Source organism: Belonocnema kinseyi, chromosome 5 (genome assembly GCF_010883055.1).
Source record: "Belonocnema kinseyi isolate 2016_QV_RU_SX_M_011 chromosome 5, B_treatae_v1, whole genome shotgun sequence".
NCBI classification, from domain to species: Eukaryota; Metazoa; Arthropoda; class Insecta; order Hymenoptera; family Cynipidae; genus Belonocnema; species Belonocnema kinseyi.
The window spans coordinates 148,716,119-148,733,885 of record NC_046661.1 but is presented as its reverse complement, the minus strand read 5'-3'; positions in this window follow the sequence as shown (position 1 = coordinate 148,733,885).

The window sequence follows — 17,767 nt, the reverse complement described above, 5'->3', positions numbered from 1 at the left end:
TCGATTATTTTAATTTCCCTAAATCCATACTTGACTATTTTCCCCAATTGCCATAGCGTCGAACCCCGATTTAAACTAACTTTTATTCATCCAATTTATAATCAGAATTTATTTTTTTTATCCCGAATTACGGTTTGACCTCATTTTTATTTTCCTTACTTATCATTTTGCTTATTTTAATTATCCTATATCTATATTTAACTATTTTTAATTTTCCCGAATAACTATTTGACCTAATTTCTTGTGAATTAACTTGATAATTAATTTTTTCGATAAAAATTTATAGTTTCCTATGAATAACTCAACGTTTCTGCAGAAAATTAATCTTTTATACTTGAGAAATTAATAATTTGGCAGAAAATTTAAATATTTTATAAAAAATTCAACTATTTAGTTAGGAATTTAAATTTTATTTTTTTATTTGAATTATAATTTGACCTAATTTTCCTATCTCCAAGATATCATTTAGCGTAATTTTCTTTTTCCCGAATCAGTATTTGACCTGAATTACTATTTTGTCTAAATTCTACGTTCCTTAATTGTCATAAGGTCGAACCACGATTTGTACTAACTTTTATTCATCCGAATTATAATTAGAACTCATTTTTGTTATTCAGAATTACGATTTGACCTCATTTCTATTTTCCTTAATTATAATTTGGAATATTTTTATCTTCCTAAATTACTATTTGACTTTATTATAATTTTCCTGAACGTCTATTTGGCCCAATTTTTACTTTCCTACTTTCTATGAGAAAGAATTGCGATTTGACCTACTTTTCATCAATCCAACTTATTTTGATTTTTCCGAGTTATTTTTTTATTTTCTTAATTTACTGTACGAATTTTAATATGAATTTTTATAAATATTTTATGAATTTTTTATCATTTTAATTTTCTTGAATGACTTTTTGACCTAATTTCTTTTGAATAATCTTTTAGATTAACTTTCTTAATTAAAATTCATATTTTCGCATTAGCAATTGAACTATTTTTCTAAAAATTCGTCTTCTATGCTTATAAATTCAACAATTTAGTGCAAAATTCAAATATTTAGTAGAGAATTCAATTATTTGATTAAAAATTATGTTTTTTGTTGCAAAATCATTTTTCTTTTTTGAAAATGCAACTACTGTGACGGAATATTAAAATATTGAGGTAACAATGAAATTGCTCATTTGGATATTTAACTATTTGGTTAGATATTAATGTATTTTGTTGAAAGAACAATTTTTTTAATTCAAAATTTAATTTTGAATCATTATTTGACCTCATTTTTTATTTTGTTGACTTATAATTTGGCTCATTTTGAATAGCCCAAATTACTATTTGACCTCATTTTAATTCTCCCGAATATCTATTTAGCCTGAAATCTACGCTCTCTAATTTCAATGGGGTCGAATTAAAGTTTGCCACATTTTTATTTTTCTCATTATATTTTTATCTCATTTTCATTTTTCCGAGTCATCGTTTAGTTTAATTTTAACTTCCGTAAATATGTGACCTTATTTCTTATAAATTTTCTTGTTTATAAACTTCTTTGATAAAAATTCATCTTATCGTATGAACTATTTATGTAATAATTAAATTGCTTATTTGGATATTTAAGTATTTTGTTAAATATTTATATATTTTGTTAAAAAATTTTCTGTATGGGAAAAAGAATTATTTTAAAAATTCTGCATTTATTTTTCAATTGTGACTTGACCTAATTTTTATTTCCCTGACTTATCATTTCGCTTATTTCAAGTTTGCTGAATTACTATTTGACCTAACTTAAATTTCCCTGAATGATTATTTGGCCCAATTTTAACTTTTCCCAATTCCAATTAGAACGAATTCTGATTTGCCCTAATTTTTGTCAATTAAAATTATAATTTTTCGTCCTTTTTATTTTTCAAACTCGTCATTTGGATTATTTTAATTTTCCTAAATGACTATTTGACCTAATTTCTTCTAAGTTAACTTGGAAATTAACTTTTTTCATAAAAAAAATATTTTCGTATAACCTAATTAACATAATTATTATCGCAATCTCGTATTTGACCTTAATGACTATTTGACTTAGTTTCTACTTTCCCCAATTTATTAGGGAGAAACCACGATTTGACCTAATTTTTATTTTTCCGAATTACGGTTTGATCTTATTTTTATTTTTACAAATCATAATTTGACCTTATTTGTATTTTGCCGATTTATTGTTTGGCTTAGATTTAAAATGTGAAAATAAAAACGAGGAAAGAATGCGGGTAATATTCATGCACCTCATGTCGTTTACTAAAAAAATGAAAGCTATTTTCAATAACTCTATTTGCTCTCAATAACGACTTTTTGCGAGAATATTCAGCCAGTTTCGTTCCGGACCAAATGCCTCTCGAAGAATGTGATCAATTCAAGCGGAGAATTTTCTGAATTCGGTGAGAGCTTATTTCCTCTCCTTGGTATGCAATCCTCTTTTTTCCGCTCTCGCTCGATCTTGCTTATTTTGCTCGATTTCCTTCCCCCTCCAGGCCAGAAAAATGTCAATCTTTTTTTTATGTACTTTTTCCCATCCGTTATTTTCTCTTTCATCTCCCTCGCATTGAATCGACCCTCCCGATGTGATGGAATAAGATTCAAACAAGGACCGTATAGGATAAGTGAAAAGGGACTCAGGCAAAGAAACGAGGGGCCTGCTCTATGATCTTTAAGATGCCATTCGAGTTATTCATTCGAGTCTTGTTGCGGGCGTATGAAGAGACGAAGGTAGTGACAGACACGTGGACAGATGAACCGACGGATAAGCTGGTTATGCTTTTGAAAATCACTGCACGCTTTTTGTACACGAATCCAGCGAGTGTCACGTCATTCGTTCCATTCAATGGGACTTACATCACAGTCTTGGGAACTGAAAAAAATTAATCTAAATCTCAATTCAAAATTGGGTTACTGTCCTGAATGAATTTCCGCATATTTACTGGAAAAATTTAAAAAAGGTGTTCAATTTTCCGAAATCGTCTGAAGGACTTGAAAAGGAATTCAATTTTCTAAATTGAAAGTAAACAGGAAGGTCCCAGGTGAGGGACCGTACTTAAATTACGTAACGGATTATAGGCCAGCTCAAAGACCCCCTCCCACTTTAACGAACCTTAATAAAATCTTTCACCCCCCCCCCCCCAGCGGGGAAAAATTACATTTTTTGGTTCAAAAAACGATACCGGCTGAACCTGTGGACCGATTTGGATGTGTTTTTTAAAGATGATAAAATTTTTAAGAAAGTTGTCAGGTCTGATTTTTAATTCAGTTTTTTAAATTTTTTCATTATTAAATAAATATGACGAATCAAATGACAATTTTTTCTATTTAACCTTCCCGGTGCTCGTCAATAATAGGAAAATTGTTGAATTTTCCGACGTTTTATGTATTTAAATCATATAAAGATATTCCATTCTGATACAATAATTAAACAAAATTTTTATAAACAAATTATTTGTTTAAAATGTGTTTTCTATAATTTTAAATAGTTTTACGTTTTTTTTTAAGTTATATTTCAAGAAATTTGAATGGACGCAATATTTTAATTTAAAAAAATTCTCTTAAGAATATTCTTGTTAATATTATAAATAAATAAATTATTCAGGCATTTGTCCTCAAAAAAATTGGTTTCTTTCCATGTCAATTTTATTCAATTAGGAACCTCGTTATAATTTCAAAAAACCCATAATTTGTTGATAAATTTTATTATTTTGTTCAAAAAATTAATAAACAAATGCATTATTCAGGCACTTATCGACAGAAAATTTTTTTTTTTTCCAGGCCGGTCCTTTTGATTGGGAACTTCATTTATTTTTCGTTTATAAAAAATACTTTTACCTTAAAAAGATGACTAATAAAGGATTTACATTAAGCGTCTCAAAGTTGTTAAGATTAATCTTTTTTGATGAAAATTAAATATTGTTTAAAAATTCATGCATTTTGTAAAAGATTCGGTTTCTTTCGGTAGAAAATTAATATTTTTCCTTAAAAACAGAACTGCTTTTTAAAATATTTATTTGATTGGTTTAAGATTCAAAAATTCAAATAAATTTTTATTTAAAATTAAAAATTATAATTTGAAATTTTATTGTTTGTTTCCCGTTTATAAAAACGTGCCTTTACCTTAAAAAAGTGACTAACAAGGGATTTAAAAGATGTGTCGCAAAGTGACTGTGCAGCAGTTCTGATTATTCTTAACCCCAATTTTGACTTTTTTTCAAAATCCCTTTTTCCCTGATTTCGACTTTTTTTCTCTCACCTGCGCGCAGTGGGGAAAAATGACTTTTTTGGTTTAAATAACGTACAGCCCACAAATATTGACCAATTTAGACAAAAAAAAATTGAAAAAAAAACTGATAAGATTTTTAACAGAGAAAATCAATATTCTTGTTTGAAAACTGATGTTGTTTAAAAAAAATTTATGTGATAGTTTTAAGATTTAACGATTTGACTGGAAATTGTTTTTTTTTTCTAATCCAACTAATGAAAAAAAAAGAAAATGGACTTTTCCTGGCAAATTTATATTTTTTGGTGCTGAAAATTCAACTGAAATCTTTAAATATCATTTTTAAATTTTTTAATTTCATCTTTGGTTGAAATTTGACCTATTTCAGTAAAAAATTCAAGCATGTGTTTTAAAATTCAGGTATTTTGTCGAAAATTCTCGTTTTATTTTTGACAGAATTAAAATTCTTCATTGAAAATTCTTCTTTTTGTTTTTGAAATTCTTTTTTTGTTAAAATAAATTAATTTTAATTTGAAATTTGAAATTCTAATTTGAAATTTTATTGCTTGTCGACACTTTTTTTAAATCCCTTTTTAGTGAATTTTTTTTGGCAAAGGCACTTTTGCATAAACGGAAAACAAAGAATAAAATTTCAAATTAGAATTTTAAATTTTAAATAAAATTTGAAAAATTTATTTATTAAAAAAAAAGTAAAACTGTTAAATGAAAAAGATGAATATTTTAATGAAGACTTTTATTTTTCTCGAAAAGAAAAAAAAATTTAGACAAAATACCTGAATTTCAAAACCCATAGTTGAAATTTAGACCCCCCCCCCCCCAAAAAAAGCAAGCTTCAATTAAATTGATCCATCTTAAACAAATGAAATAAACTTTTTAAACGTATTTTAGCTTTCAGCCCAGGATATTAATCTCCTGCAAAAAAGAAAACGAATTTTTCACCAAATAGATGAATTTTTAAATAAATAGTTGAATTTTTAATTAAAAAAGATAAATTTTCAAAACAAAAATAATTTTTCTCAGTAGACCTTCAAGCCAAAAGATAATTCTTTAAACAAGAATACAAGTTATGTTTTTAGTTTCAGAAATTGACTATAAACAAACAAAAAACCAATTTTTAAAACAATAGTTAAATTTTTATTTGAAAAGATGAATCTTAACAACTTTTTGACACTGTTTTAAATTCCTTTTTAGTCACTTCTTTAGATAAAGGTACTTTTTATAAATCAAAAATAGACAATAAAAATTAAAATTAGAATGACAATTTTTTTACTAACATTTGCATTTCAAACCAAAAAAGAGAAAATCTCAAAACAAAAAAATTAGTTTTCTACAAAAGAAGCCGAATTTTAAACTTTAAGAGGTAAGTTTTAAAGTAAGAATGGAAGCTACATTTTCAGTCTTAAAAATTAATTATAACAAAGAAAAAAACCATTTTTAAAAGAATAGTTACATTTTCATCCAAATAGGTAAATCACGAAAAAGAAACAAAAAGTAATAAAGTAGTTTAAAAAATGTAGTAGAATATTAAATTAAAAAAGATCAATTTTCAACAAAAAAAGTTGAACTTTTAACACCACAGATGAATTTTGCAACTGAAAATATTTATTTTTATCTGGAATTGTTAAATTTTCACTCAAAACAGCTGGTTTTCAACCAACAACAAAACGTATTTTTAACCAAAACAGATCACTTTTCAACCAAATAGTGGCATTTTTATCCAGAAAAGATCAGATTTTCGACAGCAACATATAAATTTTTAACTAAAAAAAAGAAGGAAAGACGTCTTCGGGACATCCCTAAGACGTCTTTTGAACATTCTAGGGATGATCATAAGACGTTTAATGTACGTACGTAAGATATCCCGAGAAATCTTATGTCTCTAAGAAGTCTTTAGGACATCTTTAGGACATTAGATATCTTAGAGACGTTGATTGGACTGTCATTGGAATTCTAAAAACATCCTCAAGACGTTCTTGGGATATTCATGATTTTGCGCCCACTGGGTACCCTGTTGAAAGATTTAAACAATTAAAAATAAAACACTACTTTTTGTATATTTATTCTCAATGATGTTCTATCACTTTCTCTGTTTTTAGTGACGAGTGCATCTTATCTTTTTCTTTACTTCATTCTATCTCCTTAATATAAATTTGAATCTTTTGTCTATCTCTGTTTTTATCCTCCACGATTGAGTAATTTTATCATTTTCTATCCATAAAAATTTGGGAATCCATTAAAAAGTTAGTAAATTTATTTAAAAAATTAATTTCATGTTGACCACGTATATTAGAAAAAACGTGACGTCCATGCTTATATACCTATGAACTTAAAATTCATTTCCACACCTGAGTCAATACTTTTATCGAACACGGTAAATCTGTTGGCTGGCCCTTTACGTAAAGCGTTACCTTCAGATTGATGTGGATAGAAAAATAATAGGAGAAGCTTTAGAAGAGAGGATTAAAAAAGATAAACGTAAATATAAAGTGAAAAAGAAATAGAAAAAAATAACCTTAATAGATCTAGGGACGAGATAGAGAAGATGAGATTGAAAAAGATAGACGAGAACTAAAATTAACAGAGATAAAAAATATCGACATAAGTAGACAAAGGATAGAATGAGATAAGGAAGACAGGAAGGAAAATGTTGGCATAAATAGATTAAGGTTTGACTAAGATAGAAAAGAGTGGATTAAAAGAGATTGACGGGAATTGAGATTGACATGAAAATAAAAAAGTATTGACGTGGGTAGATAGAGGTTAGAATAAGATAGAGAAGATGGTACTGAAAAAGACAACCGGGAATTTAGTTGGACAAAGACATAGAAAATACTTACATGAATAGATAAAGGATAGAATAAGATAGAGAGGACGATATTTAAAAAAATTGAAGAGAATCATGATTGGCAGAAAGACAGAAAAGTATTGACGTGGATAGATGAGGGGTAGGATCAGAGAGAGAAGAAAGAATTAAAACAGATAGAGCTGAATGGATAAATGATAGGATTAGATAGCTAATAGCATGTTAAAAAAGATAGACGGGAATTTAGTTTGAGAAAAAGGCAAAAAGAATTTGATAAATTTAGGATACAAGGAGATACAGAAGAAGAGGTTTAAAAAGATAGAGAGGAATTTGGATTAACAGACAGGCAAATAGAAATAAAATATTGACGTGAATAGATAAAGAAGGGTTTGAGAGATAGAAGAATGAATTAAAAAAGATCGACAAGGATTTAGATTCACAGGAATAAGGTAAAAGATAGACGCTGATTGACATAGTATAGAATGAGATGGAGAAGAGAGGATACAAGATAGATGTAGATAAATAAAGGATAGGATGAGTTAAATAATAGAGTATTGAAAAAGATAGACGGGAATATTGGTTTACAAAGAGACAGAAGAAAAAGATGTCCATAAATACAGGATACGATGAAATAGGGAAAAAGAGATGAAAAAATATATACCGGAATTTATATTGACAGGCAGAAAAACAGAAAGAGAGAAATATTGACGTGCATAGATAAAGGATAGTATGAGATAAAGAGGAATAAATTGAAAAAGACAGACAAGTATTCAGATTAACAGGAAGATGGTAAAAGATAGACCCTCATCAAAGTAGTATAGGACGAGATAGGAAGTAGAGGAATGAAATAGATAGAATGGAAATTTGATTGACCAAGAGATAGAAAAAGATAGATTGTGATAGATATAGTATAGGATGATATAGAAAAGAGTAGATCCAAGAAGATAGTCGGAAAAGATCGAGAAGAGAGATATGAAAATATTGACATAAATAGATAAAGAATACAATAAGATAGGAAAGAGGTGATTAAAAATGAGTGCCGATAATTGAGATTGACATAAAGATAGAAAAGTATTGACGTGAGCAGATACAGGATATAATAAACCAAAGGAGAAAGGATTAATGAAGGATAGTCGTAAATTTTGATTGGCGAAAAGATAGAAAAATATTAACTTGGAATGATAAGGGATAAGATGTGATAAAGAATAGAGAATTAAAAAGGATAGATGCGGATAGCTAAAGGATAGAATGAGATAGAGAAGGCGGTATTGAAAGAGATACACGGTAATTTAGATTGACAAGGAGAAAAGTTTTGACATGAACAGATAAAGAATATGATAAAATAGAGAGGATAGGATTAAAAAAGGATAACCCTGAATTAAGATTGACGAAGAGATAGAAAAAGATAAACCTTGATAGACCTAAACATGAATGGTTGAAGGATAGAATGACATAGAGAAGAGAGATAGGAAAATATTGACGTATATAAATTAAGGATAGAATAAGATAAAAAAGAGGGGATTGAAAAAGATTGACTTGAATTTAAATTGGCAGAGAGATCGTGAAAGATAGACTTTGATTGATATAGTTTAGGATGAGATAGAAAAGAGGGTATGGGAAAAAATGAGCGTGAATTAAGATTGACAAAGATATTGATAAGAATAGTCGTTAATAGATTTTGAATACGATGAGATGGAGAAAAAGAGATTAAATAAAATAGATGAGAAGTTTAAATGACAGAGGGATAACGAAATATTCAAATGAATAGATAAAGTATAGGATGAGATAAAGAAGAAGGTATTAAAAAAGATACACGTCAATTTAGATTAAAAGATAGATTAAAAAGATACACATTAATAGATACATAATAGGATAAGTTAGGGAACAGGGGAATGAAAAATATAGCTTTGAATTTCGATTAAACAAGAGATAGAAAAACATTAACGCGCATAGATGAAAGATAGGAGGATATCTAGAAGAGAGTATTGAGAAAGATAGACCGAAATTTAAACTAACAAAGAAGTAGGAAAATATTGACTTGAACAGATAAATGATAGGATGAGATAGAGAAGGAAGAATAAAAAAGGATAGATGTAAATTCAGATTGACAAAGAGCTAGAAAAAAAGATAAACCTTGATAAATATGTAATAGTATGAGATGGGGAAGAAGAGAATGAAAATGATAGACGGGAATTTAGATTGACAGAGAGGTGATAAAATATTGACCTTGACATATAAAGGATATGACGACATAGAGAAGAGAAGATTGAAATAGATAGATGTGGATAGATAAAGGATTGGATGGGATAGATAAAAGGGTATTGAAAAAAAACGGTCATTTTGATTAAAAAAGAGATAGAGAAAATAGATTTTTATAAATGCAAAATGTGATGAGATAGGAAAGAGAAAAATTTAAAGAGATAAAGTTGAATTTGGATTGACAGAGAGAGAGATACTGACGTGGATGTATAAAGGATAAGATAAGATGGAGAAGAACGGATTGAAAATGATAGACTAGAATTCATACTGACAGGGAGATAGAAACATATTGAGGTGAACAGATGAAGGATAGGATGAGATAAAAAAGAATGGATTGAAAAACATATACTTTGATTGATGTAGCAAAGGATAAAATAGAGGCGAGAGGATTGAAGAATATAGACGAAAATTAATATTTACAAAAGAATAGAAAAAGATAGACGTGGATAGATGAAGTAAAAGATGAGATAGAGAAGTTGGTATTAAAGAAGATAAACGTGAATTTTGATTTGCAAAGGAATAGAAGAAGATATACGTGGATAAATAAAGAATATGATGAGATAGAGAATAGGATATTGAAAAAGATAGATGGGAATTAAGATTGACGGAGAGATAGAAAAATATTAATGTGGACAGATAAGGAATAAATTGAAGATAGAGAAGAGAGGACTGAGAAAAATAGACTTGGATAGATAAAGGAAAAGATGAGATAGAGGGGAGAGCATTGAAAAAGATAGACAGGCATTTAGATTGACAAAGAGATAGAAAAAGATAAACATTGATGGATCTTTAAAAGTGTTTAAGGAAATATAGAAAATTTCTTAATTTTGCAGGGAAAATTTAAAATGATGTTTTATTTTGATAAATTAATTTTAAAAGATTATTTGAAAACATTTAACATAATTTTTTTTAAGTAAATGACAATAAAACAATGATTAATTTGTAAAATAATCGAGTAAGTTTAAAATATATTTCGAAGTTTTGAAAAGATTCTAAAATAATTAAAAATTTGAAAAGATATCGAAACATTTAAAGTACAATTTAGATTTTTGAAGATGGCAAACACAGAGTTTATAAGCTTTTTAAGAATTTTGAAAATTTTTAAGTGAATACAAATTTTTCATCACATTCGAAGAAAAACTAGAAACAAATTTTGTTTGAAAAATTAATTTTAAAAGTATATCCTATAAGATTTCTGAAATTTTCAATACAGATTCTAAATGATTTTCAGGTAATCTTTTTACTCTCGCAGTATTTAAAAAAAATTGTAGGAAAAATCCAAATTCCAAGATAAAAAAAATTATTATTAAATTTATGGAAAAGTTTTTATTATTTTTTTTCAACAAATTTTTAAGAGAATACTTAATAAAATTTATAAACGAATTTTAATGTATGAATTAATCTTTCTATCTTTAAATTATTTCTTAAAATGATATCACTTTGAAAAATATTTATTATGTTTGAAATATTTTAACTGTGAAATGTATAAAAGTTAGTATTTAGATTTTTAATTAAAATTATACGAGATCTAAAAAACACAGATACATTTTTTATTTAATAGTTGTATTCAATATCAAAAAGATTAATTTTCCTGTAAAACTTTTCTACCATTGACCTAAATTTTTACCATAGAATTTTAAGTTTAAAAACACTAATTTTAAACCAAAAAACAAATTTTGAACTAAAATTATTGATGTTTAAGCAAATTAATTTTCATGAAAGTAGTTTTATTTTAAGCTCATCAGTTAGATTGTAAATCGAAAAAGATTTTAAGTTTAAATAAAAAGTTGTTGAATAAAACAACAAATTGGGATGTTCAAGAAAATAATTGAGTTTTTAAACAAAAAAATCTGTAGATCTTTTTAAGGTGTTGTTTCATCAAAAAATGATTAATAACCAATTTATAGATTTTTTTAGGGTGAAAAACTTTTGTTTATTAATTTTTTTTATATCTTGATTTATTTTTCTAACAAAATGTTTTTTATTTTTAATTTTATTTTTGGCAAATAACGGAAAAACTACTTATCGTATCAAAACTCGATTGATAACAAATTTATTGCTTTTTTGAGTGAACAACTTTGGTCTATGCATTTTTTCCCATCTTGTGCCGTTTGTCTAAAAAATTTATTTTAAAAATTTAAATTTTCTTTTTAACAAATGAAACAAAAAATACGCATCCTATTAAAAAGCACCTTCTATAGTTTGATCGCAGAATTAAATTGTTTATTTTTCATTATTAATTGTGTGATCAAAATAATTTGAATTGTCGAGTTTTCATAAGAATTAAAGAACTTGTTTTGATAGTCTTGCAGGTCTTTCAAAAAGCAAAGTTTTTCTATTTTTGACTTTTTTCATATCATACGTTGCTTGGACCTTAAAATTTTCATTTTTGTCCTAATAATAAATATTTCGACTTTACGAGTACTACGAATAGCCATACATAGAATTTTTTAATGCTAACAGACAGACATACATACAGGCATAAATACATACATATACAGACATATATACCTTCTGATATACAGAAATACGCACATACAGACATCATACGGCGATACATACATCATAAAGACATAAATACATTATACAGACATAAAGGCTAAAATTCACACATAGACATAAAAGAACACTTACAAACATACATACAGATGTCATAGAGACATAATGAAATACATACATATACAGATATTCAGACATATATACAAACATACAGACATACCGAAACATACATTCATACACACAAACATACAAACATAGAGGCATGCATACAGACATACAAGACATATAGGTGACATACAGACATAGCCAGATACAGATATACAGAAATATAGGCATATATACATACATTATACCAACATAAATATATCATACATCATACAGACATACATAAATACAGGCGGACATCTTACAAACACGATACAGACATACAGACATACATGAATAGAGACACGCATACTGACATAAAATCATACACACATACATACAGCCATCATAGAAAAATTAAGACATACATTCAGGCATTATAACGACATACATACATCATACAGACATCATACATTTAATACAAACATAAAGACATAGAAGTATATACATACATAAAGACATACATGAACTCATCATACAGATATCGTGCAGGCATACAGAAATATAGGCATAAAGGTATACAGACATAAATACAGACATGATGCAGACATAAAGACATATCTACTTACAGAGAAATAGACAAACGTACAGACACACCGACATACAGATATACAGGAATACATACTTACAGGCAGGATACTGGCATACAGACATCATACAAACATACAGACACCATACTGACATAAAGACATAAATGCACAAAAGTCTACATACAGACATAAATCATACATATATAAAAGCATACATGTGTATACAGACATAAATCCATACATACATGCATACAAAATTCGTCTTAATAGTATAAAAGAGTTGTACTTTCCTGTAGCTTTCGTTATAATTTATTGTATTTATTTATAGATTCCTGTAAAAATAGTTGCAGTTTACTGCACTGTTTGGTCAAAACTTTCCCACCAAGGAAATTATGAATTTTTAACAAAAAATTTGTTGTCAACTAAAAGAGTGGAATTTTAAACTGAAAAGGATTTATTTGAACCGAAATCGTTGAATCGAGTCTTATTGCAGGCGTATGAAGAGACGAAGGTAGTGACAGTTTCGTGGACAGATGAACCGACGGATAAGCTGGTTATGCTTTTGAAAATCACTGCACGCTTTTTGTACACGAATCCAGCGAGTTTCACGTCATTCATTCTATTCAATAGGACTTACATCACATTGTTGGGAATTGAAAAAAAATTAATCTGAATCTCGATTCAAAATTGGGTTACCGTCCTGAATAAACTTCCGCATATTTACTGGGAAAATCTAAAAAAGGGTGTTGAATTTTCCGAAATGATCTGAAGGACTTAAAAAGGAATTCAATTTTTTAAATTGAAAGTAAACAGGAAGATCGCAGGTTCTTAAAATCTTTTTTTAAGTCACTTTTTATAGGTAAAGGTTATTTTTTTTAAACGGAAAATGCAGAATAAAATTTCAGATTAGAATTTAAACACTTTTAATTGAAACATGAATATTAAAATTTATTTATTTATTTTTAAACAAAAAATATAACTTTTTTATCGTAAAAGATGAAATTTAGATCCCAAAAGACGATTTTTCAACAAAACAGTTAATTTTCCGACAAAAAAAGATTACTTTTTTGAACAAAATAGATAAATTTTCAACTAATTGGTATAATTTTTAAACAAAAAACTCTACTTCAAGCAAAAACAATTTCAACCTAGAAAGATTTCAGTTAAATTTTCAACACCAAAATATGAATTTGTTAACAAAAAGTTAATTTTATAATTCTTTTGTACACGTAGATTTTTAACAACAAAAAACAATGTTTAATTAAATTGTTAAAGCTTAAACCAATAAAATAAATTTCGAACAAAGTATTTCAGCTTTCAATCAAGTAGTTTCACCAAATGACTAAATAAGATTAATTTCGAAATAAAAAAAAATTTCCAACCAAGAATATTCATTTCCTTTTAAAAAAAGAAAAAGAATTTTTCAAAAAATACATGAACTTTTAACTAAAAAGGATCAATTTTTAACCAAAACAGGAATTTTTTAAAACAAAGAAAGAGGAAATGGCAAACCAAGAAGATTATTTTTTTATCAAAAAGATGAGTTTTCAAATAAAAAAGTTCAATTTTCAACCTAGAATAGATACTGCATTTTCAGTTCCAAAAGTTAATTATAAACAAAAAGATTAATTAAGTAGTTAAACTATAACCCAAGTAGTTTAATTTTTAATTGAAAAAGATCAATTATTAAACAAAATAGTTCAATTTTAAACATTTATTTACCGCCAAAATATAAATTTATCAACCAAAATTTTATTTCTGTAGGCGAATTTTCAACGAAAAAATGTGAATTTTAAATGAAAAAATTAACAGTTGATTTTTAAAACTCAAAGGATCTACATATGATAAAAAATGATGCAGTTACTTTTTTATTGATAACAAATAATTTTTAATATTAAAAAATGAATCATCTACAAAATGTTTGCATGTTTTATCAAACTACTGAATTTTAAAAAAAAATACGAACATTCTAAACAGTTAAATTTTCCATTTAAAAATATTATGTTTATTTTCAATCAACTAGCTACATTTTAGGAAAAAATTAGTTTTTAACCCAAATAAGAATTTGTTTTAAACACATAAATTTTTAACCAAAAATATAAATTTTTAACCAACAAGATTATTTTTTACCAAAGAGGATCAATTTCCAAAATTTGTTTTTGTAGTAGAAAATTAATTTTTGTTATCTAAAAAAATCAATTATTTCATTTTGTTTCAAAATTAACATTTTTCGTTAAACATTCAACTCTTTTGTAAAAATTTTACCTTTTTTGATCAAAAATTAAACTCTGGCAGAAATTTCGTTTTTTTTAAATTCGTCTATTTTAGTAGAAATTTTAACTTGTTTTTCTAAAATTCAATTATTTTCTTTGAAATTCTATTTTTTTCAAATCAGCTATTTTTTATTAAAAATTTAAATGTTTTTTTGTTAAAAAATAAACTATATTGTTGAAAACTCCAGTGTTTGATAGAAAAACTTTTGAAGAAAATTAATCTTTTTCGAAACATTTGCCGCTGTTCATTAAAAGTTTATCTTTTCCGTTCAAAATTCATATTTTTTGTCTTAAAAATTCTTTAATCCTGATTAATTGAAACTTTAACTCTTGTTACAAATTTGACTTTTTTAAATTGAGAATTCATCTCTTTTTGTAGAAATATAAACTGCTTGGTTGAAAATGAATCTTTTTTGGTTAACAATTTAAAAATTTGTCTTTGTTAAATTAATTTAAATTAATTTTCATTTTTAACCAAGTAGTTTACATTTGTACAAAAAGAGATGAATTCTTAAAATAAAAAATTTCAAATTGGTAACGAGAGTTGAACTTTCAATTAATAAAGATTAAAAAAATTTTAATTAAAAAAATATGAATTTTGAACGGAAAAGATCCATTTTTAACTGAATAGCGGTATTTTCTTCGAAAAAGATTAATTTCCTTTAAAAGTTTTTTTTACCAAACACTGGAGTTTTCAACAATGAAGTAACATTTTCAGTTCAAAACATTAATTTTAAACAAAAAAAACAACTTATTTTCAACAAATTATAGAATTTTGAATCAAATTGATGAATTTTTAATTACACTTATGAATCTTTAACAGAAAAAAAGAATTTCAAAGAAAGTAGTTTATTTTTTAACTAAAAAAGATTTTAATTTTGAATAAAAAATGGCTTATTTGCAAAAATAGATTTTTTAAGAAAATAGTTGGATTTAAAAAAAACAAGTTGAAATTTTTGTGAAAAAACAGACGAATCTAAAAAGATTCTAATTTTTAAACGAATAGTTGAAACTTTATAAAAATTTGATGAAGTTTGAAGTCGAAAAGATGAACTTTCTCTGAAAAAGATGAAATTTAAACCAAATAGTTTAATTTTTCATTATAACAGATGAAATTTTTACAAAATAGTTAAATTTTCAACAATAAAGGTAAATTTCTAAACAAAAATAAAATAATAAATTTTTTAGTTGAAAAACTAATTTTCTACTAAAAAAATGTATACGAAATGGTTTAATTTGCAACTAAAATGATAAATTTTGATGGAACAAGAGTCTTTAGTAACCAGTTGATTGAAAATAAACTTAATATTTTAGGTGGAAAAATCAACTGTTTTATATACAATGTTCGTACTTTAGCCTTGAAAATTCAGTAGTTTATTTTAAAAGATGAAAATATTTTGTAGATGATTCTTTTTTTAATGTTCAAAATTATTTTTTAATGATAAAAATTTTAATGTTTCATTTTTGAACAATTGTTCATATTTTGTGTTAAAAGGAACCACTATTAACATTTTAATTAAAAATTCATATTTTTTGGTTGAAAATTCACTTACAGAAAAAATTAACATTTTGTTGATAAATTCATGTTTATCTGTTTTAGTAGAAAAAAAATTTTTTTCACATTAAATCTATCACTATTTGTTTACAAATTTATCTTCTATGGTTAAAAATAATGTTTCTTTTTGATTAAAATTTAATCATTTTAACTGAAAATTCAACTGTTTCAGTTCAAGATACATAATTTCAGTTAAAAATTCATCTCTTATTATATATTTTTTTTATTTTGAAAATTTATTGTTTTGGGTTAAAAAAGAATCAGTTTCGTGGAAAATCAAGTATTATTATTATGATTACTAATTAAATTAATTAATTAATTTTAATTTTTAATTTAAACTTCTTTTTATTTAAAATAAAATCTTCTCTTTTTAAATTGATATTTTTTAGTTGTAAAATGCGGTTTTTGGTAAACAAATAATTCTTTTAATATGAACATTCATTTATTTAGGGTAAAAATGCATCAGTTTCGTGGAAAATCAACTATTACTATTATTGTTAAATAAATAAATAAATTAAATAATTTCAATTTTCAATTTAAACTGTTTTCTATTTAAAATAAAAATCTTCCCTTGACACTTTGGGAGTACCCACACACTCAAATATTGGACGATGGAAGCAAAGAGGGAATCCCAAATCAGAATCGAGTTTCCCAGTGTGTCACACTTGTTCCTTGTTCTGTTTTTTTCTTTTTTTTCTGCTTCTGTTTTGCTTCTACTCCCGGTTACGATGTCGTTTCTGCGCAGTTAGTGAACCATCTGCTTCCAGAGTTAGCTCAAAGTCTTAAAATATAATACTTGACTTTATCTCTCATTCGAGAACACTATTATTTCAAAACAATTATTTTAGAAGCGCTTATTGTCATTTATTTAAATTTCCCAATTCGAAATTGAAAAAAAAATTCAAATATTATTTTTAAATATAAAAGATAAAACTTCTACAAAAAAAGAAGAATTTTCGGCAAAAAAATAAAATATTTATTTGTTAATCGTTCGTGGCGCCTCTTGCGGGAAAGTGTTGCAATACCAGTTTTAAATTTGGTATTATTTATGATTAAAAGCGTTCCAAATTGTGCACTTTCAAATTAAGTTTTGAAAATTGGACAACTTTATTAGAACAGATTTGAAATAGTATCATTTCTTATTTAATAGTTTAGCATGTGCGCGCGCTAGTGCGCTTACTGTTACATTCATTTTTATCATTTACCTAATTTTAGAATAAGTATTTCTTTGTTAAAATGTTTTACCACTGAAAATTTCATTTTTTAATGAATTAAATAAATAATAATAATATAATAATATATAATAAATAATACAGTAATAAATAAATAATAAAGAATTGAAATAATAAAAAATAAAATAAAAATAAATAAACTTTTATTGTAGTAAGTATATCAAATATTCAATCACATTACCTCAAAATAAATCATTAATTTTAGTTGCGA